General features: G+C 38.6%; 1 non-coding gene across 1 annotated transcript; it reads right to left on the reverse strand.

Annotated features, from left to right (window-relative positions):
• Positions 1-14579: 14579 nt before the first annotated feature.
• Positions 14580-14653, reverse strand: TRNAI-AAU (transfer RNA isoleucine (anticodon AAU)). The gene has a single exon. It is a non-coding gene; the product is annotated as a tRNA-Ile (tRNA).
• Positions 14654-26424: the final 11771 nt, after the last annotated feature.

Genomic DNA, 26424 nt, shown 5'->3' on the forward strand with positions numbered 1-26424 from the left:
GAACTGGAAGAAACAAATTTTGTTGAAATTATGGTACATATATGTAGTGGATTGGTAACTACTGCTAAAATAATGCTCTATCAAAAACCACCCCAAAAACCTGTGCTGAAGGTAGTTTTTAAGGATTGCATGTGTTGTATTGCAGCAAACACACACACGATAATATATATCCCTCACTTTATTCAAATAGTAGCATATTATATACACATCTTGCTCCTTGCCATTTTACTTAAAACATATATAACGATCATTTTATATTGGTATATAAAAAGCTTCCCCATTCTTTGTTGTGGCTGCATGCTATTCCGTGGTATGAACACACCATTACTTATTAACTAGTCTCTTCTTGAAAGACGTTTAGGTTGTTTCCAATGCTTTATCATTAAAAAATGCTGCAATACATTGCTATGTATGAATGTACACAGCCATACATATATAATATTGCACATGTGTGAATATGTCCTAGGCTACCTCCTTAGAAATGGACATTTTCAGCACATTTGAAATTCCCCTCTCATCGAGCACTTCAATGTTAACACTGTTTCTTGTTTAGATTTCACATACAGTGATTCATTAATTCTTTGAAGAATTCCTCCAGCGCTCTTTTTTTTTTTAATGATAGTACAAAATTGCAAGAGAGACTGGAAGCAGTGTGTTTTAGTGTCTGTTTTTCAAAATTATCTGTTATCAAGAAATGGGAAAAGCCATGATCTATAGAAGGAAAAATATGCAATTATATTTCCTCCATGTATTTCCGTGAGCCCACTGACTGAAATTGAAAAGTGCTTTATCATAACGGGCGAAAATTTGGAGATAGTCATTGTGCACAATCATTTAATCTGCATAATATTGCATAAAGGGCAATAACAAACTGAACTACATGCAAAGCCAGGCCTCATGCTTTGAGAAACAAAATGCACACAGAATAGGTACTACAAGTGGAACTTCTGGATAAAATTTCTAAATGAGATATAGGTAGCATGGAAGAAATAGAGATTTTAAGGGATTCTTTTAGTGTTTTTTTCCTTGTCCTTTTGAAGGATAACATCATGGCTTTTGGGAAATTTAAAGAACTAGTACATTTAAAGAAATAGATTATATGTTGGCAATTACTATGAAGAAAGGAAAATGATTCATAGCACAGAAAATATCTTAGAAGGTTGTGCAGATTTAGGAAAGAAAGTGATCGAGACACTCAGGTGTTGCCCTGGACAACACAGAACCATGTAAAAAAAGTAGGCAAGAGCAATCAATATAAGAATACAAACTCTGAAAGCTAAAGTGTAGTCTGATGACCAAGAAGTCTCATCAAAATCCCTATTAACATGTGCGTTCCCTTGTTTTCCTTATAACATCAGTGCATATTTGTGTGCATGTGTGTGTATGTTTGATTTTTTTCATTTTCTAAGAGAACTGGAATAATTGAAATACTCTGCACTTCAGTATATTACATGTCTTGGATGCAGCATCTTTGCTTTATGTGGTATGTGTGCTTTTTCTTCAGTACACATAATTTTAAGCTATATTACTCTCTTCCACTCAATCGTCTTTCATATAATTTAAAGCCATGACACTGAATTATTTTTCATTCTCACTGCATTAAGCCCTCATAGAAAGACTCTTTTATTTTCTTCTTTGTGGAAGTTTCCTGCTGTCACATTTTGGCATTCTTCCACACAGTACGCAGTTGTGTAGTGTTGGCAACTGTCCATGAATCTGGTTCTAAAGAAATGTACCCTTCGTTCTGTATTTCCCTTTCCCTTTTGACCTGACCTTTCTCTTTGACCTGGCTTGACTTATCTAAGTGTGCTGCTGATGCCAAGTTCCTTCTGCTTGTGACCCAACACACACATACACACAAATCCCTGGGGAAAGTTATCATGTTGACTTTTGGAGGGGTGAGTGGTTATAAAAGTAGAATGAAGAAGTTGGAGAGTGATGGTAGGAATTCAGTAGATATTGCAGAACAAAGTGATTCAAATGGTGTGCTACTCTCACATTCTTAGTAGGTAACACAGTGTATTTACTTCTTTTCATGTGGCAAGTGGCTACTCTTGTACACAAGGGAGAATAGTCCACGTCTGTTTTATTTCCTGTCCTATGATTCAGGCTATTTTGTATTGCCAAGAACCAGGAAAGCCTGGAGCCCTTGTTTGCTGACAAAGCCCACGGAGTTCAGTTGGGTATAGGTGAAGACAAACGCTTCCAAAAATGGAAGGTAGTATGGTTTACACCAGTGCACCAGTGTCAACCCACTTTATTTAAAAAATTACTTACGTACTCAAAACTGCAGATGAAATACAGAATCTCCTTTAATTTCTGTCATCACCATTTCCAAAAACCAAGGTTTCTTTTAGTGACTTCACACTGTATTAATTTTTTTCCAGTCAGAATACTTCTCTAGCCTTCTATAAAGGTCTTTTTTCTCTCCAGCCAATCCATAGATTCCCTTTTCAATAGTGCTGCCTGGCATATCACTAATTTATGTGAATTTAATTTTAAAGATCACATCACCTTCCCATACTCCCTTCCTATCTTCCTCCCTTTCTTTTTTTCATTCAATACGTATTTAATGTCTATTTGCTTAACATTATGCCAGTATCAAAGATATAGTGGTGAAAATGTAACACCAGGTCTAGAAAGGAAGGAAGATACTAATTTAATAATTTTTAAAAATTAGTAAGTTATAGTTGCAATATGCACTACAAAGGGGAAGTGCAAGATTATATCAATATGAATAGCAGGATGAAGTAAACTGCCTGTGGAAGGGACATTTAAAAGGAGACCTGCAGACTGAGTAGAAATTACTGAGACAAAGGGTATGATGGTAGGGTCAGAGTCCATGGTAGTTTTTTCAGGCCGAGAGAATGGAATGTGCAGAGGCGCTATGACCTAAAGGAACATGATTAACTCAATAAATTATAAAAAGGCAAACGAGGTCTGAATTCAGAGTGAATGAAGTGAATCTGAGATGTTATGCAGAGGCCAGATGGACCAGGTTAAGAGTCATAGTCAGGGTCAGAGTTTAAGATTTATCCTATTGTAATGCAGTGACTTTTAGGGTTTATCTTATTGTAGTAGGGTGCCTGTGAGAGAGAACTAAAGAAAACAGACACGATGCACACAGATATTTAAGAGGGATAAACTGTTGTTCTAACGTTGTCAGCAGTTTTATTCCTAAAAATGAAACCATCAATTTATTTTCTTTGTTCTGGGAAGAACTGTTTTAGTGTCTCAGTCATGATTGTGTCAGATAAATTGGAACTTATCATTCCAGGGGTAGTGTAATGGGAGATATTTTTGCCAAGGGAATTATCTCATTTTTGTTCTACTGAGAGTCATGCTGCTTCTCTCCAATGACCTCAGGCCTGTGGATTTAAAGACGGGAGGATGAAGAGTTGACCCACTGTTAGAGGAGCCATGGGACTTTCTGGGAGGAAGAGGATTATGATCCCTCTTGGAGTTCAAAGTTATTATACCCTAACTGATAGGTTAGAGTAGCCCTAACTGAGGCCATTTAATAGGAAAGAATGAAGAGCTCCCTTCCCTTTTCCCCCAAATAACGTAGTAGTTATGTACAGTCTGGGTCTGGTCAGAACACAGAAGGCATTGTATGCATTCTGAATGCGAAGGGTTTCACTACAGGGAAATGGAGGCCTATATAACTGTTGGAAGCCCTGCAGGAGTGAGGGGCAGGAAGGCTGCACTGGTGACTCATCCTGCAGCAGTGGTTTCAGTGATTCTGGAAGCTCACGTTACTTTGATCCTCATGTCGGCTAACATGTCTGTCTACAGCTGTCTGCAACTGCTCCAGAGGATAACAGTCTCTCCTTTTCTTCTGCCTTCTAGGTCTCATGCAAGTCCCTCTCATTGGTAGACTCTAACCTATGACCACACAAGGAAGGGGATTCTGGAAATGTAGTTCCTGGTTTCTCTTCTGCAGTGCATAGGAGACCTTTGAAGAAGGTGACTGTGATGTCAAGTTGATAAAGAGACAGTCCAGCACAGGTGGTGACCCTGGCTCAATAGCAAAGCCTTGGCTATTGTGAGTTAAAGAGGGCTCCCAGTCTAGCAGGCTGTTACTCTGAGAGTGTGGCTGTGCCTTGAGACTTCCTTTATTAGTCGGGGTTGTCTGGAGAAACAGAACCTATGGAATGTGTGTGTGTGTGTGTGTGTGTGTGTATTGAGAGAGAGGGGGAAGAGAGAGAGAAAGAGAGCTTGAGAGAGATTGATTTTAAAGAATTGACTCATGTGATTATGGAGGCAGGCAAGTCCAAAATCTGCAGGGTGGGCCATCAGGCTGGAGACCCAGGGAAGAGCTGATGTTGCAGTTCAAGTCTGAAGGCTGTCTGCTGGCAGAATTCCCTCTTTCTGGGGTATAACGGTCTCTTGTTCTATTAAGCCTTCAACTGATTGGTGAGGACCACCCATATTATGAAGGACAATCTGCTTTACTCAAACTCCACTGCTGTAAATGTTAATCTCATCCAAAACATCCTCCTGCTTGATCAAATGTCTGGATACTGTGGCCCAGCCAAGCTGACACGTAAAACTAACCATCGCATTTTCCGTTCCTGATTCATACCTGAGAAGTTACACCACTGGTAGATGCTGTTTTGGAATAAACAAAGTGTTATATCAATATGCCCCAAATTAAAAATCCGTGATCTTTATATATATATATAGTTCAATTCAGCTCTTTCAAAACAAACAATGTGGGGATAGTTATTCTTCCTCTTTCTCTTAGGTTCAGAAAAGAGTAGAGACATCTCATTATGCAGTACCCTCTCAATGTTCAATCATTCAGTCATTCATTAATTTGTTCATTTGTTCAGTCTTTCAACAAGTATTTATTGAAGATACAGACACTGAAGATTATGCAGTGGTATGGATAAAAAATCACGTCGAGAAAGTAAGATGGTAAGCTAGGGAGCAACACAAGCATTTTGCTGTAACTTGTGAAAACAAATAAAGGAAAACGCAAATGCAAAATATATTACATTTACAAGCCTGTAAGAGCTGATCCAAAAGCTCTATAAAAGAAGAAAATTTTATAAGCAAAGTAAATCAAAACTTACAAATATTAGCAAATCGTGATGTCTGCAGGCATGTTTCCTGAATGATCAAAGATGAGTCAGGACAATTGTGTATTCAAACAATTTGATGTTGACTAATATGGTTTGTTTAGGAAACAAATACCTTGGTAAAGAATACACTGACCCTAACACATATTTAATGACTTTTTCACTGCTCTCCCAGTCTCCTTTCTTCTGTAAGATCTTGATCTTCTCAGTTGTTGTCTTGCCAACTACTGTACTTTTTGGGAGGATATCTGTCGTGGTCAATGGAGGTTCGCTATGTGGAGAAGTTTCTGAGAGGGTAGTTACTGGCCATATGAATGTGCACATTTCATCATCATAACCAACCCTATAGTGTGAATAAAATTAGAATAAAACTGGCAGGCATATTTCTAAGATAACTTCCAGTGACCCCTCGCCCTTATATAATCCTCTCCCCTTGGGGAAGGGTAGAACTTCTGAATATGAGACATCCACTCTCCTGATTATATTACACTATATGGCAAAAGGAAGATTATCTTGAGTGGGCCTGACCTAACTGAGTAAGTCATTTAAGAGCAGAGAGTTTTCTCCAGTATTGCAAGAGGGAAAATCGGAGTTTCAAAGCAGCAGAGACATACTCCTGCTGGCCTTAAAAAGCAAACGCCTTGTTATAGAGAGGGCTTTTTGGCGGGGAACAGTGGGAGGCCTCCAGGAACTGAGAATGCCCTGGTTTGCAGCCAAAAAGAAGACAGAGACATAGGTCACAAATTCTCCAGGAACTAAATTCTGCCAGCAATTAGAATGAGCTTGAAAATGAATTTTTTTTCTCAGACCTTCCAGATGAAAACTCAGCTCAGTTGACACCTTGATTTCTGCCTTGTGATACCCTGAGTAGAGGACCCAGTGACACCATGCCGGAGATCTGACCTACAGAATTCTGAGCCAATTAATAGGTGTTTTAAGCTGCTAAATTTGTGGTCATTTGTTGTGCAGTAAAAGAAAACTAAGAAAAAAACAAAACAAATTCTCCAACTTTTATTTCTTTTGGATGTGATATTGTGCTGAGATTGGTCTTGAGGTACCATCTCTCTATTCAGGTCACATACAATGAGGTAAAATTTTAATGGACAGGCAACATAGCTGGGAGTAGACCTCCCATAATGGAAAAGTGTTTTCTTTAGGAAAGGCCCACTTCAAACTTTGCAAAGTCTAGGAGCAGGTTAAAGAAGAGAATTTTCCCCATAGACTTTCTGAATGTGGTTGGTATATTTGGGTTCACTATTATTATTTATTTTGGTGAGGAAGACTGGCCTGAGCTAACATTTGTTGCCAATCTTCCTCTTTTTGCTTGAGGACAATTGTCGCTGAGCTAACATCTGTGTCCATCTTCCTCTATTTGGTATGTGGGATGCTACCACAGCATGGCTTGATGAGCAGTGCATAGGTCTGCACCCAGCATCTGAATCAGCAAACTCCAGGCCACTGAAGTGGAGTGTGCAGACTTAACCACTATGCAACCAGGTCAGCCCCTGGGATCACTGCTTTTTAATATTTCTATTAACATGTGGTTTAGAAGAGTATAATTTATTAGTCACTTCATGACCTGATACTACTTTATGACCTAAAGCAAACTCAAGTATGTGACTCAGATAATCACTTTGTAATGTTTAGCTTAGTGTTGCTGAGGGTTAATTCATTTTTTTGGTAAAATGTTTCACTTTCTAACTGGTTAGCCATAAATAATTTTCACAACCTTTTAATAAGTTCAATATAATAATTTGAATAGTCAGAATTATAATATGTTTAGTTCAAGAGAGTTAGGTTGAATAAAGAATCCAAATGTGTAATGCTGAAAACTTCTTAAGAAAAATATAAAATGAAAATGTAATTTTATACATTATTCTTTATTTTCATTCTCTATTATAAAATGTTTAAATGTGTAATTTCTTGAAATTCTAACACCGACCTCTACACAAATTCTTTCAGCTCTGCGAAAGCTCTGTTATATTTTGGGAGGTAATAGCATATTGTATTAAGACAAAATAGATCAACAGTTTCTTTAATTCCTTATTAGCTAGAAGGTTAAAGCCACAACTGTGGTTCCTCTGCTCATTTTTCTTTTCTCTGTGACTCAGATTTCTCATCTTTTTTTTCCGTTTCTTTTTTTTAATTGCAGTAACATTGGTTTGTAACATTACGTAAATTTCAGGTGTACACAATTATGTTTTGATTCCTGTGTAGATTACATCATGTTCACCACCCAAAGACTAATTACCATCCATCACCACACACATGTGCCTAATCACCCCTTTCGCCCTCCTCCTTCCCCCTTCCCCTCTGTAACCACCAATCTAATCTCTGTCTCTATGTGATTGTTTGTTGTTGTTTCTGTCTTCTCCTTACAAGTGAGATCATACGGTATTTGACTTTCTCCCTATGACTTATTTCACTTAGCGTAATACCCTCAAGGTCCATCCATGTTTAACAAATGGCTGGATTTCATCATTTCTTATGGCTAAGTAGTATTCCATTGTGTATACATACCACATTTTCTTTACCCACTCATCCCTTGATGGGTACCTAGGTTACTTCCAAGTCTTGGTTATTGTGAATAATGCCACAGTGAACATAGGGGTGCATATATCTTTACTCATTTGTGTTTTCATGTTCTTTGGAAAAATACCCAGCTGTGGAATAGCTGGATCTTATGGTATTTCTATTCTTAATTTTTTGAGGAATCTCCCTACTGTTTTCCATAGTGGCTGCACAAGTTTGCATTCCCACCAGGAGTGTGTGAGAATTCCCATTTCTCCACATCCTCTCCAACACTTGTTATTTCTTGTCTTGTTAATTATAGCCATTCTGATGGGTGTGAGGTGATAGCTCATAGTTGTTTTGATTTGCATTTCCTTAATAATTAGTGATGTTGAACAACATTTCCTGTGCCTATTGGCCATCTGTATATCTTCTTTGGAAAAATGTCTGTTCAGACCTTTTGCCCATTTTTTAATTAGGTTGTTAGCTTTTTGTTGTTGAGATGTGTTAAGTTCCTTATATATTTTGGATATTAACCCCTTATCAGATATATTGTTTGCAAATATCTTCTCCCAATTGTTAGGCTGTCTTTTCTTTTTGTTGATGATTTCATTTGCTGTGCAGAAGCTTTTTAGTTCGACGTTGTCCCATTTGTTTTTTTTTTCTGTTGTTTCCTTTGCTTGGTCAGACATGCTACTTGCAAATATGCTGCTAAGACCCATGTTGAAGAGCATACTGCTTATGTTTTCTTCTAGGAGTTTTATGGTTTCAGGTCTTACATTAAAGTCTTTAATCCATTTAGAGTTAATTTTTGTGTATAGTATAAGATAATGGTCTACTTTCATTCTTTTGCATGTGGCTGTCCAGTTTTCCCAACACCGTTTATTGGAGAGACTTTCCTTTCTCTGTTGTATGTTCTTGGCTCCCTTGTTGAAAATTACCTGTCCATAGGTATGTAGGTTTCTTTTTGGGCTCCTGATTCTGTTCTGTTCATCGGTGTGTCAGTTTTTGTGCCAATACCATGCTGTTTGGATTACTATAGCTTTGTAGTATATTTTGAAGTCAGGGATTGTGATGCCTCCAGTTTTGTTCTTTTTTCTCAAGATTCCTTTGGCTATTTGGGGTCTTTCATTGTTCCATATAAATTTTAGGATTATTTGTTCTCTTTCTGTCAAAAATGTCATTGGAACTTTGATAGGGATGCATTGAATCTGTAGATTGCTTTAGGAAGTATGGACATTTTAACTATGTTAATTCTTCCCATCCAAGAACACTGAATATCTTTCCATTTTTTGTGCGTCTTTTTCAATTTATTTCAACAATGTTTTATAATTTTCAGGGTACAGGTCTTTCACCTCTTTGGTTAAATTTTTTCCTAGGTGTTTTATTCTTTTTGTTGCAATTATAAATGGGGTTGTATTCTTGATGTCTCTTTCTGTGACTTTGTTGTTGGCGTATAGAAACACAACTGATTTTTGTATGTTGATTTTGCTGACTTTACTGTAATCATTTATTATTTCTCAAAGCTTTTTGGAGGATTCGTTAGGATTTTCTACATATAAAACCATGTCGTGTGTAAATAGTGACAGTTTCACTTCTTCCTTTCCAATTTGGATACATTTTATTTATTTTTCTTGCCTGATTGCTCTGGCTAGGACTTCCAATACTATGTTAAATAAGAGTGGTGAAAATGGGCATCCTTGTCTGGTTCCTGTTCATAGAGGGATAGCTTTCAGCTTTTCTTCATGGAGCATGATGTTATCTGTGGGTTTGTCATAAATGACCTTTACTATGTTGAGGTACTTTCCTTCTATACCTGTTTTATTCAGAGTTTTTATCATAAATGGATGCTGTATCTTGTCAAATGCTTTCTCTGCATCTATTGAGATGATCATGTGATTTTTATTCTTCATTTTGTTAATGTCATGTATCATGTTGATTGATTTGTGCATGTTGACCATCCGTGCATTCCTGGAATAAATCCCACTTGATCGTGGAGTATGATCTTTTTAACATATTGTTGTATTCGAGTTGCTAGTATTTTGTTGAGGAATTTTGCATCAATGTTAATAAGTGATATTAGCCTGAAATTTTCTTTTTTTGTGTGTTGTCCTTCTCTGGTATTGATATCAGGGTAATGTTGGCCCTCGTAGAATGTGTTGGGAAGGTTCCCCTCCTCTTAAATTTTCGGGAAGATTTTGAGAAGGTTAAGTATGAAGGCTTCTTTGAATGTTTGGTAGAATTCACCAGGGAAGCCATCTGGTAATGGACTTTTATTTTTTGGGAAGTTTTTGATTAGTTTCAGTCCCTTTACTGATGATTAGTCTATTCAAATTCTCTGTTTCTTTTTGATTCAGTTTTGGAGGTTGTATAATTCTAAGAATTTATCCGTTTCTTCTAGATTATTCAATTTGTTGACGTATAGCTTTTTGTAGTATTTTCTTATAACCTTTTGTATTTCTGAGGTGCCTGTTGTAATTTCTCCTCTTTTCTTTCTGATTTTATTGATATGAGCCTTCTCCCTTTTTTCTTGGTGAGTCTAGCTAAAGGTTTGTCAATTTTGTTTATCTTTGCAAAGAACCAGCTCTTAGTTTCATTGATTTTTTTCTATTATTTTTAGTGTCTATTTCATTTATTTCTGCTCTGATCTTTATTATTTCCTTCCTTGTACTGACTTTGGGCTTTGTTCTTCTTTTTCCGGTTTCCTTAGGTGCACTGTTAGATTGTTTATTTGGGATTTTTCCTTTTTTGTTGAGTTAGTGCTGAATTGCTATGAACTTCCCTCTTAGAACCGCTTTTGCTGTATCCCATAGATTTTGGCATGCCATATTTTCACTTTAATTTTCTCCAGGTACTTTTTGATTTCTCCTTTGATTTCTTCAATGACCCAATCATTGTTCAGTAGCATTTTGTTTAATCTCCAAATATTTGTGTCTTTTCTAGTTTTCTTCCTGTAGCTGATTTCTAGTTTCATACCACTGTGGTCAGAATAGATGCTTCATATTATTTCAGTCTTCTTAAATTTATTGAGACTTGCCTTGTGACCTAATATGTAATCTATCCTGGAGAATGTTCCATGTGCATTTGAAAAGAATGTGTATTCTGTGCTTTTTGGATGGAATGTTCTGTGTATATCTACTAAGTCCATCTGGTCTAATGTGTCATTTAAGGCCAATATTTCCTTATTGATCTTCTGTTTGGATGATCTATACATTGCTGTACGTGGAGAGTCAAAGTCCCCTATTATTATTGTGTTACTGTTGATTTCTCCTTTTATGTCTGTTAATAATTGCTTTATATATTTAGGTGCTCTTATGTTGGGTGCATAGATATTTATAAGTGTTATATCCTCTTGTTGGATTGCTCCTTTATCATTATGTAGTGCCCATCTTTGTCTCTTGTTGCAGTTTTTGTTTTAAAGTCTATTTATTCTGATATAAATACAGCTACTCCAGCTTTCTTTTCATTTCTATTTGCATGGAGTATCTTTTCTCTGTCCCTTTATTTTCAGTTTGTTAGTGTCCTTAGGTCTCAAGTGTGTCTCTTGTATGCAGCATGTGTATGGGTCTTATTTTTTTTATCCAATCAGCCACCCTATGTCTTTTGATCATAGCATTTAGTCCATTGACATTTAAAGTAGCTATTGATAAGAATGTACTTATTGGCATTTTGCCACTTTATTTCTGGGTGTTTTAGTAGTTATTCTCTGTTCATTTGTTCTTCTCTTGCTCTTTTCCCTTGTCATTTGATGGCTTTCTTTAGTACTATTTTTCTCTTCCTTTCTCTTAATTTTGTTTAATTTATTATCAGTTTCTGGTTTGTGATTCACATGAAGTTCATATATAATAACCTACGAATATAGCTATCTATATTAAATTGATGGTCTTTTTAGTTTGACCTCTTGCTAAAAGCTCTACTCTTTCACTCCCTCCACCTACAATTATGTTTTTGGTATCATATCTAACCTCTTTTTTTCTGCATTTGTATGTGTTACCCTTTTATGATGGAAATAGATAATTTTAGTACTTTTTTCTTTTGGCCTTCATATTAGCTTCATAGGTGGTTGATCTGCTACCTTTACTGTATTTTTGCCTTTACTAGTGATTTTGTTGGTTTTTTTTGTGTGTGTTTTTCTTGTTCCTATTTGTGATCTTCACTTTTCCACTTAAGTAAGTCCCTTTAGCGTTTCTTGTAAGGCTGGTTTCTTGGTGATAAACTCCTTTAGAGTTTGCTTGTCTGAAAAACTCTTTATCTCTCCTTCGATTCTGAATGTTAACATTGCTGGTTAGAGTATTCTTGGCTGTAGGTTTTTTCCTTTCAGCTCTCTAAATATATTGTGCTATTCCCTCTCACTTCTAGCCTGTAAGGTTTCTTCTGAGAAGTCACCTCATAGCCTTATGGGATTTCCTTTGTATGTAACTTTGTCCCTTTCTCTTGTAGCTTTTAGGATTCTCTCTTTATCTTTAATCCTTGACATTTTAATTAAAATGCATTTTGGTGTGGGCCCCTTTGGGTTCATCTTGTTTGGTGCTCTCTGTGCTTCCTGTATCTGGATGTCTGTTTCTTTCCTTAGGTTAGAAAAGTTTTCAGCTATTATTTCTTCTATTATAGAGTCTCTGCCCCTTTGTCTCTTCTCTTCTGGGACAGCTATAATACAGGTGTTAGTGTGCTTGATATTGTCCCAGAGGTCTCTTTTACTGTCCTCATTCTTTTTAATTCTTTTTTCGTTTATCTGTTCAGCTTGGGTGATTTCCTCTAGTTTTCTGTCCAACTTGCTAATCCATTCTTTTGTATCATCTACTCCTCTCTTGATTCCCTCTAGTGAATTTTACATTTCCCTTATTGTGTTCTTCATTTAGGATTGGTTCTCTTTTATATTTTGCAATTCTTTGTGGAATTTCTCACTGAATTTATCCATTCTTCTCCCAAGATCAGTGAACATCCATATGACTATTAGTTTGTACTCTTTATCAGGTACATTGTTTATCTCTGTTTCATTTAGTTCTTTTCCAGAGGATTTGTCTGTTCCCTTATTTGGAAGATACTCCTTTATCTCCTCATTTTGCCTCTTTCCCTGTGCCTATATCCATGTATTAGGTAGATTAGTCATGTCTTCCAATCTTGGAGAGGTGGCCTTATGTAAGAGATGGTTTTCAAGGCTCAGCAGTGTGTTTCCCTCTTGTCACCATTTGCAAATGTTCCAGGAGTGTCCCCTGTGTGGGCTATGTGTGTTCTTCTGTTGTGGCAGGGTTCCTCTTGCTTCAGGTGAGTGAGGAGCCTAGACTGTCCCCCTGATTGGCTTTTTATAATGCTCAGCTGTGTGTGGCTGCTACGGTTCCTGTAGCCACTTTATTGGACATGGGGAGCCCCAGCACAGTTGGCTGCAAGGTCTAATAGCACATTCCTGCCACAGTTCTTCTGTTAAGTGAGTAGGCTCCCAGTGAGCCTGGCTCTAGGTTCATGTGCTTACAATAACTGTAGGCCTCTGGCCTGCAAGGCTGTTGTCTGCTCTCCCAGTAGTGCAGCTGGGTGGAACCAGCCCCAGGCATGTCAGTACACCATTGTTTCAATCATTGTAATGTGGGGCTGATCCCCTATATGGCTGTTTGAGATGCACGAGCCTGCTACGCTGACAAGCTCCATCACTTGCAGGCCCACATACCCCTTCAATGCAGTCCTGCCCTGTGTGCATACTCCAACTCACTGAAGTGGACCCACCCTCCCTGCAGCAGAGGCCCCACACACTCTGCCAATACAGGCCCACCCCTCTGCATGCCCTGTCCCTTATGTACTCCTTGCCATGTCGTGGCAGATGCACTCACCCCACAGAGGTCCCACACGCCATGACTATGCAGGCCCACAAGTTTCCTGAGAACTTTCTTTTGGGTTTGGCCAGTCCCTAGGGTGGGCTACCTGCTTTGGCTGAACTGGATTAAGTTGGTGCTCTCGTGGGTGGGCAGACCCCTGCACTAACAGTGCAGGTGAAGAAATCTAATGGTGTTTGTCAGTGTCTGTGTCAGCACACATATACTAGGTCACAATAATGGCTGCTGCCAATGTCTCAGTCCCTGGGGAGGTGGTCCCAGCCTGTAGAGGTCTCACCTCTCATTGAGATGTGCCCAGAGCCTATCAAGTGAGTCTCTTTTCACCAAAGGACTGTGTACCTTTCTTTCTGGTGATTTTAGGTTGTTTTCTGAAGTGGGTGAACTTGTGCATGGGCCCTTTAAGAGCAGGCTTTTCCCCCCTTATGTCTGATAGCTTTTCTGGGGGTATTCCCTGTTGTTGTCAGTAGGCAGCAAAGCCTGATATTATAACACTCATCTTGGTTGTGCTGAGTCCAAAGGATGCTTATTTTGGTAATTCTCCCCCACTCAGGTCCTGCACTCCTCCAGGGAAGGCTGCATACCTTAGGATTGCTCCTGCCTGGCCCTGAAGCACTGTGGCTTGTGAAGGTGGCTGTTTTTCTCTCTGGAGAGGAATTTATGCCTTCCATCTCCTTCAGGACTGTCCCTTGTTGTGGGGGTTATTTTTATCCAGTTTTCAGTTCTCTCCCAGGGGTAATTGTTCCCAGAGTAGTTGTAAGTTTGTTGTGTCCATGGGAGGAGGTGAGTTCAGAGTCCACTTACGCTGGCATCTTGACACCATCCAGATTTCTCATTTTAAAACCTCTTCTCATGCCCTTTATCCAGGCCCTTCTTTTCATGTCCAATCTTCGTACCTTTTATTTATTTATTTTTTTGAGGAAGATTAGTCCTGAGCTAACTGCCACCAATCCTACTCTTTTTTTGCTGAGGAAGACTGCCTGAGCTAACATCCATGCCCATCTTCCTCTCCTTTATATGTGGGATGCCTACCACAGCATGGCTTGCCAAGCAGTGCCATGTCTGCACCTGGGGTCGGAACTGGTGAACTCCAGGCCACCGAAGTGGAATGTGCGCACCTAAACGCTGCGCCACCGGGCTAGCCCCAAGTATCAAGTGAACTTGGCCTGTACGGGGATCGAACCTGTGACCTTGGCATTATTAGCAGCACGCTCTAACCAACTGAGCTAACCGGCCAAGGTCAAGCTTCCTACCTTTTAATTCTCATCCTTGACCTTTTCTGATCCTAATTTCCCATTAGAACCTATTTTCCTCCTTTTAACCATTATTTTATCTACTTTTCCAACATCTTTTCTCCTAGGTCATTTCTTTCCACCAATACTACCTCACCTCCCTTGAGAAATTAACTGATTTCTTTCCTCTTTGTTTTCTTTTTCAGTAAATAATTAACCCTAGAAATTTATAAATTTCACAGGGAGACTGGTCCAGGATGTAAGTGATTTATACAACTTCAAAGTCTCTTTCCTTGTTTTCCTCTCTTATTAAGAACCTTCTCATACCCCCAACATACATGATAAATACATTCTGTTTATCAGGCTACCTTTGTCTTCTCTCTCAACATCTACCTCCTACTTCATCACTATAAATTTCTAAGGATCTGTCTGTGATCCCAGAGCTAAGTTATGTGGAAAGTGGGACATACAGAATGATATTAGGAATTTCACTTACGTTTTCTAGGTTCCTATCAGAGATCTGATGAAAAACATTGGGGGACATAGGGTTTGCTAGACCAGATGACACCTTTTTGCACATGGGCACAAGCAACCATGTGGGTGAACAGCTTAGTGAGCAGCAGAGACCTTCAGGAAATTTAGAATAAAGGTGCCCTTTCCTGTGGGGGGATGTGGCCCTGTGTCAAAAGCTATGGCTTGTCAGGTGGTGCACAAGCTGTGTTCAGCCTTAGCTCCTCCCCTTTGCTGGTCCCTTTTGTGTAGTGAACAACCTGCACAGCCTATATGGCTACACTGGGGAAGCGCAACTTGAGTAAATGTAAAAGAAGCAGAGGATAAAGAGTAAGGCTTACATTATGAAAGCTAGCAGCAATTCATATTTCTTTGTGAACAACTACAGTCTACTAAAAGTCTTTTCCAAGCTAAATACTGAGAGTACAATGAATGAACATCAGAGTTTATAATAAGGAAGACATTAGAAATATGTATTTCAGTAGGAAATGAGAGTAAAATTGGGAAGGTAAAGAAAGGTAGATGGGGTATAGAACAGCGTTAGGCAAACTTTTTGTTCAAGTGCTAGATAGTAAATAGTTTAGGCTTTGTGGACCATAAAGTCTCTGTTGCATCTATCAAACTTTGCTCAAAAGCAGCCATAGAAAATATATAAAAGAATAGGTGTGGCTTTGTTCCAGTAAAACTTTATTTACAAAAACAGGTGGGGAGCATGACTTGTGAACCTCTGGTATAGAGTATTGAGAAAAAAGGATTAACTGGGACATTTGGTTTGTGTGAATATGACGTTGATACACAAAGAACTCTAAATCTGAGTAACAGGTGTTTCATAAATTATCAGAAAGATATATTCTACACAGGATGAAAATTTTAATTTATGGGTCTACAAACACCAAAAGTGGAAATTTTATTTTTTAGGCATTTGTTTCTCTGTCAAATCTCCTGTAATATATACACTTGAAAAAATGAAAAACTGGGCTAATACCCTATATTTCACATAAAATGTTGCTTTTTAATCTTCTCTTGCAGTGCTCATCTTAAACAATATATAATGGATATGTTTTATGATTCTCTGGGTTGAGGTAAATTTCATTCCCTTTTCTTCATAGCAACTAGCTGATATCAGGACTGATCTTTGTTGGGGCTGGCCTCACTAATGGAATTCAACTGGTTTGCTCAGATAAGCAATTCTTTGGGGAAAACTCATTATGAGCAAAATATTTATCAAGATATGAGAAAGAGCAACAATTAGGCTTTACAGGCAGACTTCATCTTTTTTCTGTGGGAAAAACTTCAGGGTCCTAGTATTTTACTCATTTCCTAAGTATCTGAAGATGTTATTTCATAGCATAAATATAAAGATAATTTTGCTCTTCAAGGGAAAATTACCCTGAGTTATCAAACTCTCAAATCTTACAAAATATAAATCTTAAAAAGATCCATATTCTTCTTTTTGTGGTGTCTGTTCTCAAGATGAATATAGACTGTTCCAGCAAAATCTTTATAACAACCATGTGGAATAGGTAAGAGCTGATGGTTTATTGGGCAACTGGACAGCTGAACCTTAGTGTTTGGTGCAGGGAGCAGAATTCCTTCAGCCTCACCAGCCCTCCCACATTGTTTATTGTAGTTTGTAACCTCTCCTCTCACCAAAGGGGGCAAATTTATGAAGGAGTTTACATAGCTGTTCTGGTTTCTTAAGGCAACTAAGGCCAGCTGGAATACACTTTATTCACTGTGATACACTTTATTTTGTAACATTTCTGTATTCCAGTGAAAACTGGCAGTTAAGGCGCCTCAGAGGTAGGGTTTAGATTTTAATTGTCATTTACCACTGCTAGAAAGAAATTAAACAAATTCTAGTGGGGCCAGACCTCAGTGAAAACGAACCTCTCTCCCTCATGGTGCATGATGAAAAGAAAGCTCGAACTTACAAGGATTTTTTGAATTCCATTGGCCCTTCACTGCTAATTAGTAACATGGCTTATTTAAGATTGCATCAAGTATTTTGATACTTGCTTTGACTTGCTTTTAATATCGCTCTAATTTCCCTTTTAGTTCTAAACTTGATGCTGACAAATATACAAATTGTGGACAAGGCTAGTCTTGTTAATGTATGAAACAAAATTTCGTTTTTATTGTCTTTGAGGGTCATTTCTAGGCAGTTAAAGGTAGGAAGTAATCAGTACCTTCCTTCTATGATCATTTTTAAAGTTTATGAAAAAAAGCATGTGATAGAAAATTGATCTGGGAATGCAGTGGGTGAAGTGATTCTGAATCCTACTCTGTGTGTGGTGCTAGATGGATTTTCTGGTACTGGTTTTGGGGATGGAGATGGTGTACTTCTGTGTGTTTGGAGTCTAACAATTGCTTATGTACTTTTCCTGTCTATGTGCTCTCTGGAACAAGTCACCTAGAGAGTGTGCCATTGAGAGGGCTGGCAGGGATTGAGCTAATGAATGAGCAACAACTTGGATGTACCTACCTCCTCATGTTGGCTTATTTTGATTCACATGTGGTGGAAGAAGAGGGTGAATGCAAAGCATCAGTGAGAGGAGAACTGTAATTTCATCCTTTGCTTGAAAGACACTATTCCCAGCAGCATAGAGATTTGTCAGTGACACCTTAGAGCATTTGTTCAGGTCTGTGCAATTAAGCTGCTCCTTGATGAAGAATCACCCCAATGACTGCTAGACATAGGGCTCTGCTGCTCCAAACAAATCACTGATTGACACCAGATCTTGAGATTTATAGACCATCTAGCACAAGATGCTGCAAATATAGGCTTTGTTTATTTACTTTGTAGTAGAAATATTCAATGTATCATGAATTCCTATTTGTTCAGAGTTGGGAAGCCTTTTTGTTAAGATTTCTCCAGCCTCTTTGCTGCTACTGATTTTTTTTTCCCTTTTGGTTCAGCAAAGGTGAATTCCTTTAGGCCCTGTGACTAACTTCCCTAAATCCAGAGATTATCTAATGAGTTCCTTAGAAAACTTTGGAAGAAAATTAATTCAAGATTTGCTGAGTGACTAATCACATCTCTGGGGAAATGAGCTGGCTCCTAATTTACTGGTTAGTTGCAAAAATTCTGGCAATGAACAGAAATAAGGATAAACATCTCTTATTAAGAAAAAACCACCAGGGGCCTTTGATGTCCATGCAAGACATTGATGGCCTCAGTTTTAAACTTTCTTCCAAAAACCTGACGTTTCTTCCTTGGCCATCATAATTTATCTGTTGATAAAATTCATCATGTATATTCATGGAACTCTGATTTATAAAAGTTAAGATGTAGACTGTATCTTTATTGTGTAAAAGCTTTTAATGGATTCTTTTTGGAAGAGTAACTGTGAAAAGGAATGTTTGCTTAGATTACAAGTTGGGAAAACATATGTAACTATGAAGGATGTTATTGGAAGAAAAGAAAAAGAAACATCACCAGATTCATCTATTTCAAAATTTGATGCATGAGAAGAAATTCAGTCTGTGCTTTAGAAGGCATTTAATAGTCATAGGATATTTTTCCATCAGACATTTTCATATTTGTGCTCAGATAATCCTTCAAATGTTTTGAAAGAACAGAGAAATGCTATGGAAAAAATGAACCACATATTCACTCTATTTCTAAATCTTGAATGATGATTCTCATAGTCCTGGTCAGAATTTTGTTTTCTTACAACTATCTCCTGCATACATATTAAGGATTGATACAATTATTCTTAGTTTCATACATATATATGCCATGGATGAGTGTATGTGACTTGTGTGTGTGATTCAGATCTTTTTGTACTTTATGCATTTATTTTGGAATCCAATTCCAAATGTGTATCTTCATGGCCTAGAATAATAGGCTGTATGAAAATTAGAATGTACCCATAGTTTAACACAAGCCCTGGGACAAGTTGTGAAGTAGGTGCAATTCATCGTCATTGAACCTTGTCTCTCTTTCTAGCCCACTCCATCTGTAGAGACTGTGTTACTTTGACATTCTGCCTCTGGCTAGGGAAAGCATGCTGGGCCACACAGGAGAGGACTGTCCTGGGATGCGTGTGGTTTGGAGAATGATGTGAATCAGTGTTCAACTTCCTATGCTTATTTTCTCTCTGCCATGCTGAATTTCTCTGTCTCTTTCTCTTTTTATTGTATATGTTTGTTTTTTTAATAATGTGTGCATTTTAATGTAAATTTGTATAAAGAAAGAATATAAAATTCCCTTCATATCTCTCCCCACCCCAATTCCCATTCTTCTTCCAGCACCACTGTTTACATTTTAGTGTGTATCTTTTCAATCCTTAAGACACTTCAAAAAATAAATATACTCTGGCTTCTTCTTCTTTTTTTTTTTGAGGAAGATTAGCCCTGAGATAACTACTGCCAGTCCTCCTCTTTTTTGCTGAGGAAGCCTGGCCCTGAGGTAACATCCGTGCCCATCTTCCTCTACTTTATATGTGGGACGCCTACCACAGCATGGTGTGCCAAGCAGTGCCATGTCTGCACCCGGGATTCGAACCGCCAAACCCTGGGCCGCCAAGAAGTGGAACGTGCAAACTTAACCCCTGTGCCACCGGGCTGGCCCCTATACTCTAACTTCTAATTCCACTGTTTTTTCATTTCACAAATATTAGTCTTTTTTAAAAAAAGAATGGCCCCCTTTTTCAAAAAAGTAGCCCTCCCCAAAAAAGTATGTCCATGTTTTAAGTTGTGAAACCTGTGACTGTTACCTCTTTTGTAAATAGGTTCTTTGCAAATGTGACTAAGTTAAGGATCTTGAGATGAGGAAATAATCCTGGACTACCTGGACCGGCTCTGAGTCCAATGATGAGATAGACATCCAGAAGAGAAGGCAATGTGAAGGCAGAGGCAGAGAATAGAGTGATGTGGCCACAAGCCCGGGAAGCCCAGTGATGCTGGCTGCCAGCAGAGGGTGAAAGAAGCAAGGAAAGATTCTCCCCTAGGGCCTCCAAAGGGAGTGTGGCTGTGCTGACACTTTGATTTTGGACTTCTGGACTCCAGAACTGTGAGAGAAAGAATTTATTATTTTAAGCCACCTAGTTTGTGGTAATTTGTAACAGCAGCTACAGGAAACTAATACAAATACCAATACTGAAATACTATACTTCCACTATCTAAAATAGAAGAAAATGGAACAATTGACTCACAAAATTCACTCTTAAATAAGCAAGACTTACAAATTTTGTTGTTATAAAACAATATCCTGAGAGAGTTTGGCAGATGGTGGTGTAGGAGGATCCTGATCTCACTTCCTCCCATGGACACAACAAATGTACAACTACCTGGGAACAACTTAACAATTTCCTTTGAGAGAGATCTGGAAACTGGATGAAAAGAACCTCCACAACATGGGACAACATGAAGAGAGGTGGAAAGGCAGAAATACTGTCCTGCTGAAGAAAAAACCACACCCTAGCTGCTGTGCTGCATGGTCGGGAGTGGTCTCAAAGGTGCGGAGCTTTTCCTGGAGGAGCAGGGAATTCGAGCTCCATGTTAGGCAACTCGGCCCTTAAATCCAGCACAAGAGAGACAAGACCCCAAAATACCTAGCTTTGAAAATCAACAGGGAATATACCCAGGTAAACTATAGAACTTCAGGGAAAGGAAAACCTGCTCTTACAGGGCCCACACACAGACTCACTTGACCTGGAAACCAGCACAAACACACCAGATGGAAAAGTGCATAGTCTATTGGCAAAAGAGATTCACTAAGCTTGGAGCACATCCCTGAGAAGCAGGAGGTGGCTTGGGCCCCCCAACCCCAGGGATCAAGACACTCATGGCAGCCATTTTTGGGACCTAGTTCAGACATGCTAATACACACTCTGACAGGTACTATTTGGAATCCTCCATCTAGCCTGTTAGTGCAGGGGCCTGCCCCACCAACTAAAGCACCTGAGGCAGTTGTATGCCCCCAGGTGACACAGCCAGCCCATGCTGGGGGCCCGCCTCTCCCACTAGCATGCCCAAAGAAGTTTTGCATCGCCTACCTGCATAGTTAGCCTGTGCCTGAGGCCTTCCCTGTCCAAGAGTGAGCTAGAAACAGTGGTGCTATTGGGCCACAAACCCAGCCACACTGGGGGCCCTACACATCAGGGAACTAGCAACAGCTGTGTGCCATGCAGCCAGCTTCACCAGGCACCTGCTCCACCCACTAGTTCACCTCAGGCAGCTGAGCACTGCCAGGCTATGCAGCCAGCTACACTGGAAGACTGCAATAGTTGCATGCTACAGGGCATAGCAACAAGGCACACCAGGGCTCTGCCCTACCCAACAATGAACTCACAGCAGTCATGCACCACTGGACCCTGCAAACAGCCACACCAGGGCCCTGACCCACTCACCAGTGAACCCACAGTAGTTGTGCACTACCAGGCCTTGCAGTCAGCCATGCCAGGGGCTTGCCCTACCCAGTAATATGCCTATAGCTGCCACATGTGGCTAGGCCTCACAACCAGCTTGCCCAGAGGCCAGCCCAGCCTACCTCTACTCCTATAGCAATAGCAGCCCCGTCACAAAAGAAGGGCACATGCAGCCCACACAGGGAACACCCCTGGAGCATTTGGCCTGGATGAAGAGAGAGGAGCACACTGCTGAGCCCTCTAAGACATCTCCTACATAAGGCCACATTTTCAAGATTGGGTGACAATACATAATCTACCTAATACATAGAAATAAGCACAGAGAAGTAGGCAAAATGAGGAGCCAAAGAAGTATGTTCCAAATAAAAGAACAGAACAAATCCTCAGAAAAAGAACTAAATGACCCAGAGATAAACAATCTACCTGATAAAGAGTACAAAATAATGGTAATAAGGATGCTCACTGAACTAAGCAGAAGTATAGGTGAACCCAGTGAGAATGTCACAAAGAATTAGAAAATATAAAAAAGAACCAATCAGAGCTGAAGAATACAATAGTCAAAGTGAAAAATTCACTAGAGGGAATCAACAGCTGAGTAGCTAACACAGAAGAATGGATCAGCCATGATGACAGAGTACAGGAAATCACCCAAGCTGAACAGAAAAAAGAAAAAAGAATTAAAAAGAACAAGGACAGTTTAAGGGATCTCTGGGACATCAAGCATACTAACATTTGCATTATAGGTGTCCCAAAAGGAGAAGAGAGAGACAAAGGGGCAGAGAGCTTATGTGAAGAAATAATAGCTGAAAACTTCCCTGACCTGGGGAAGGACACAAACATCCAGGTACAAGAAGCACAGAGAGCACCAAACAAGAGGAAACCAAAGAACCTGCACCAAGACACATTATAATGAAAAAGTAAAGAATTAAATATAAAGAGAGAATCTGAAAAGCTACAAGAGAAAAGCAACAAGTTACATACAGAGGAAACCCCATAAGTCTATCACTGACTTCTCAGCAGAAACCTTACAGGGTAGAAGGGATTGGCATGATATATTCAAAATGCTGAAAGGAAAAAACCTACAACCAAGAATAGTAAGGTTAGTATTAACCTTGGTAAGGTTATCATTCAGTACAAAAGGAGAAAGAAATAGTTTTCCAGACAGGCAAAAAATAAAGGAGTTCATTACCACTAAACTAGCCTCACAAAAAATGTTAAAGGGACTTCTTTAAGTGGAAAATAAAAGACTACAAATAGAAATAAGAAAATTATCAAAGAAAAAATATCACTGATAAAGGCAAATATATAGTAAAGGTACTATATCAAGCTTTAGTGGATCAACTACCTATAAAGCTAATATGGAGGTTAAAAGACAAAAATACTAAAACAATCTATAGTACAATAAGAAGGTAGGGATACACAAAATTAAAAGAAGTAAAATGTCAAAAATATAAAACATGGGGAGGAGTAAAAGTGTAAGGTTTTTAGTATGAGGTTGAACTTAAGAGGTCCTCAGCTTAATATAGATTGCTATATACATAGGTAATTATGTATGAACCTCATGTTAACCACAAAACCAAAACCTATAATAAATACACAAAAAATAAAGAGAAAGGAACTCAAACATAACACTCATTAAATCACAAGGGAAGACGGCAAGAGAAGAAGAAAGGAACAGAGAAGACTTACAAAAACATCCACAAAAAAGGTAACAAAATGACAGTAAGTACATACCTATTGGCAATTACTTTAAATGTAAATGAACTAAATGCTCCAGTCAAAACACATAGAGTGGCTGAATGGATCTAAAAACAAGACCCATGTATATATATATATACTGCCTACAAGAGACATGCTTCAGATTTAAAGACACAGGGTGAAAGTGAAGAGATGGAAAAAGATATTCCATGCAAATGGAAACAAGAAGAAAGCTAGGGTCGTAATTCTCATATCATACAGAATATACTTTAAAACAAAAACTGTAACAAGAGAAAAAGAAGGGCACTACGTAATGATAAAGGGAACAATCCAATGAGAGGATATGACACTTGTAAGTATCTATGCACCCAAAATAGGGGCACCTAAATACATAAAGTAAATATTGTCAAATATAAAAGGAGAAGTTGATAGTAACATGAGAAAAGTAGGGGACTTTAACACCAGACTTACCTCAATGGATAAATCGTCCAGGCAGAAGATCAATAAGGAATCATTGGCCTTAAGTGACACATTAGACCAGATGGATTTAGTAGATATATACAGAACATTCCAACCAAAAAGTGCAGAATGCACATTGTTTTCAAATGCACATGAAACATTCTCCAGGATAGATAACATATTAAGTCACAAAACAAATCTAAATAAATTTAAGAAGGTCGAAATAATATCAAGCATCTTTTCCAACCACAATGATATAAAACTAGAAATCACCAAGAAGAAAATTGGAAAAGTCACAAATATGTGGAGATTAAACAAAATGCTACTGAACAAGTACTCTGAGTCAACAAAGAAATCAAAGAAGAAATTTTTAAAAACCCTGGAAACAAATGAAAATGAAACTATGACAACAAAATCTATGAGATACTGCAAAAGTAGTACTAAGAGGGAAATTTATAGCAATACAGACCTAACTGAAGACATGCTGAGGAGTTAACTCCCAGGAGCTGTTCCCAACCAATGACTGAGAGAAATTGGTATATAAATGTTTCAGCTTCTTTGGCCCTCAGGATAATTCTGAGACATGCATTTTCTATCATTTCCCAGATATTCCCCAAGAGATTATACTTCAGTTACCCATTGTGATATCTAGTTTGATAATGCACCCTTCATTGACTGTCTTCTTTTCTCTATCTTCTCTCCCTGCCATTGTCAGTGCAGCTCCAAAATAAATATTGGAATTAGATTATTTTCTCTGGGTCTGCTTGTGGGGGGTGGGGAATCCTAAACTAAGGCAATTGATACCAGAAGTTATTCTAGGAAACAGATCATCAAGATGGATTCTAAAATAGAATCACTTGACATGCAGATTGTAGCAAAGACCCTATTGTTAGTGATAAGTGTGGTGGTGATTAACTTTGGGATGTTGTAGCATTATAATCACTAAGACTCTTATTGTGGTGAATTGGGATGGATGAGGTGCAGAGTGATGCACTGACATGCAATATCTATGGAATTTGAGAGATGGTGGCATTGGTAATTATAAGAACTATGAATTTGGTCACTTGCTGTTAAATGACATGGATGTACTGAAGAAAGAAAACCATACACTCAAACTAGCCTGTCAAGAACCATGGGAATTGTCTGAAAGCCAGAAAATCTCTTTGGCAGTATTTAAGGAAGCTCTCAACTTCTAAAACTGGAGGACAGATTGTGTTGAAAATTAGGCCCAGGATATGATTGTGAGAGTGGTAGAATTACAAAGAAGGCTGAATAACAGCTCTGCCAAGTCTCTTTCTAAAACTAGGAACCTGAAAAAAGTGGGACCCTGTTATGCAGAATGGACTGACTTCAGAATCTTGAACTTTTTCAAGATCTCCATGAACTCTTAGACTTGCAGAAGTAGCCCACTGAATTTCCCCCAGATATCCTTGAACTCCTTGGCCTATAGAAGTTGCTAAGTCCTCTTACCAGAGGATAGCAGTCCAAGTGCTCCACTCCCAATCCTGCCTTGCCTGGACATCATCCAGAGGCAGATGTTTTGCAAGATAGTATGCTTGCAAGTATAGTTACCTCAAGATTTTCTCCATTACCCCTATAGTAACTAGGCTCATCCTCAGCATAGCCCAACTGGGCAAGTATTGTTTCTTATTTTGGAGGAAAAGGACTATTCACCAGATGAGTCACAGGACCTGGCTAAAATATATTGTCAGGAACCAGGAAAATGTGCCTAGAAATCAATCTTGAGAGTGCTGTACCAGAAGTTACAAAATAAGGCTGTAGAAGGGAGAATTTACTGATATGAGTATGCTTGCATGACTCAGGATTTACCATTCTGGCAAGGACACCAGGAGTCAGTTGTAATCTTCTGCTTGGATGATGGATGCTGGAACTGCCTTGGCATAGTATTGAAGGAGGAGTCAAAAGGCTCAGAGAGCCGGGCATGTTAGAATGGATTTACAGTTCTTGCTTTGCATGGTTCCCATATACATGAATTTCAGTTACCACGGTTCCATTAAATAATACCATTGGTCTGACAACACAGTTCAAATTTCAGTTACCAAGATATATTAACTGAGAATAATTGCATAAAGTACAAGCTTTGCTGCTACCTCTTCAATACACAAATCACTACACGTATAACAGACACACATCATGATCAATGACCAATTGTGCCACTTTTTTCAAAGTCTGTAGACAATTATTCACTGAACATCTGTTATTAAATTCATGCATAGATGACAAATGTATAGTTGTGTTGTCTCTTTATTTCCCGGTGAGAAAGCCCTGTAACATTTTACAGAAATGGATAAATTAAAGAGGCAATTGGCCACCAAAAATTAAAGTACAGAAAATAAATGAAAAGTGGTAATGCTAGAAGTGAAATTCTCATTGAATGTAAATGGGGTGATAGAAGAAATAGCTGACTGTGGGAATATTGACACTGCTGCTTCTTAAGAGACTCCAGATGTGCAATCAGAGGAACTTAGTGAAGGCAACCTTATTGACATAAATGAGAAAAGTGATCATGGCAGAAAGGATGAAGATATCTCAGAGAAAGGGATACCAGTGAAAAACTTTACATTTGTGGAATCTCAGAGATATTTTACCACATTGAAAGTGGAAATGATAAAATACTGGAAGCTGATTCAAGCTTAGAAAGTAGTATGACAATTTGCCAAGGCATAAAAAGATGCTTGCTTCACATCACTAGTTATAGGACAGAAGAAGGGAA

This window comes from Equus przewalskii, chromosome 16 (genome assembly GCF_037783145.1).
Source record: "Equus przewalskii isolate Varuska chromosome 16, EquPr2, whole genome shotgun sequence".
In the NCBI taxonomy this organism is placed as follows: domain Eukaryota; kingdom Metazoa; phylum Chordata; class Mammalia; order Perissodactyla; family Equidae; genus Equus; species Equus przewalskii.